Genomic DNA, 2,204 nt, shown 5'->3' on the forward strand with positions numbered 1-2,204 from the left:
GGTGTTCTTTCGACACTCAGGGCGGTGGGGTAGCCCAGTGGTTAAAGCGTTCGCTCGTCACGCTGACGACCCGTGTTCGATTCCCCACATGGACACAATGTGTGAAGCCCATTTCTGCAAGTGAAAACACTGATTACAGAACAGCAAATTAGTGCAATAACCAATCCAGAAAATTTACAATAATTCATTTACGAGGCTGCGTAAATAGTAATCGGCATGATTTGATACGTGTAAGCATTGTGTAATGCAACACTTACCTCCATCTAACCCTTGCACACACGTCGTAACGCGTGCTGTGTCGTACAGCGAGCTCTGACAAACGGAATGGATAGCATATCAATCTCACTGCGCGTTATCGATCTACACTGAATAAGCGCAAAATAACACATAACAGGTGTAATCAGTGAGCCAGGTGCATTGTGAATCATTTTACGACGTCTTCAAAGAGTTGTAGTCTGTGAGTTCGTGATTAAGGCATGCTGTGGAAATCTCGACATTAAATATGGAACTACTGTGTTCTTTAAGTTTAAAAACTAAATTCATTTGTAAATACAATTTTCATATGAAACAAGGAATTGGAATCCCGTGTAAACAGAGTTGTTTGTGGTGTCTATTTTCACTTTGATACGAGAAAATTCGATTCGGCGGAATAGCAGGTCATTGTGTGGTTAATGAGTCTAGTGTTTCTGAATGTCCCCACTAGTATTGCTGGAATAGTGCCAAAGGTGGCGTAAAACTAAACTCACTCACTCACTCTTTCAACGCCCATCTCCGTCTCAATGACTCACAGTCTGTCGGGGTTAAATTCCCGAATGTGACATGTGAAAAGACGTTGAAAGATGTACATGTCGATACCATGGTTGTAGTTCGCTATTCGTGGGTTAGGAAACAAGGACTGGATTGCACAATGTGGACATGTTTGGGTTCCCCACCTCATGTCACTGCAAATAATGCAAGTTCGTCAGTGAATTTGTGAATACTGTTTTATGGTGGTTTTGCCAATTTTCCAGCAATATTAATATTCATGACTTTTACCAGTATTGGATTGGAACTTAAATAATCGTCTGACAAAAGATAAACGCTGATCTGTAGTCCAAGACCCAATCCCATGGTTCCACGTCTGTACATGCGCATTGCCTCACGACCATTTCTATTTCCTCGCCTCCTTCATACATTTGAAGATCTGGTTAAAGAGGTCTTCGGTAACAAATGCTTATCGTAAGAGGGATCAGTTGTCTGATACACTTCATCGTATTTCATCAATTGAAGTGCTCAAGATTTCTGTCACTGGATTGCCCGGTGTAGATTATTTACATACAGTCGTCATACAGCTGAAATTGAGAATGTAAGTTCCGATAAGTCTCCACCATACCCTGTTGCCAGGGAACATTGCTACTAGTGACAGTCCAGTTAAGTACTCTGCCAGTCAGTCAGGATACAAAGGATGCCATGGCACCATCTGCAAATGATGAAGGATGCGTTGACTATTTTGGTTGGTGTTTATTTCTTAATATTTCATAGAAACGGGCAAGCATTTTGGCTTCGCATGTAGTTTCAATTAGTTCAGAAATTCAATTAGCTTGTGGCTATTTTGAACGCTGCATGGGTCCAGCGTGTACAACCCATAACTCACACGTAATCAAATAAACACTTCATAAAATGTACCTTCATATTTGCATGTATTCTGTCCCACTTCGCTTCCGTCCTTTTTTCTCAATTTTCTCCAATGATATTTGTTTTAATAATACTGTGTGTAATTATATGTTTGTTTATATGTTTTGTATCCATTAAGAATATACGTGTTTGTTTTCATATGCAAGGTATACGAAATGTCATTCCTTTTAGCGCTCTTGAAAAAGAAATAATGTTTTTCTTGTCCCCCTTGTGTCTTCACTGCTTAATGAGCCTTGTTAGACGTATACCCGCAAGTCGGGTCTAAACTGCGGCATATCCTTACAGTATTCTTTATAGTACATGGTACTATGTGTATTTCCCCGACACTGCTAGTATTTTGTTCTAAATAAAAACAAGATGTGCCTGTTTTCTATCGGTTTTAGTTATTTATTAAAATATGTACACAGTTGTTAGCACTTTTCAATATATCACAGGGGTGATGGGGTGGCCCCGTTGGTAGAGCGTTCGATCGGTCCACCGAAGACCTGGGTTCGATTTTTTACACGGGTACAGTGTGTGAAGCCCATTTC

This window comes from Haliotis asinina, chromosome 11 (genome assembly GCF_037392515.1).
Source record: "Haliotis asinina isolate JCU_RB_2024 chromosome 11, JCU_Hal_asi_v2, whole genome shotgun sequence".
Lineage (NCBI taxonomy): Eukaryota > Metazoa > Mollusca > Gastropoda > Lepetellida > Haliotidae > Haliotis > Haliotis asinina.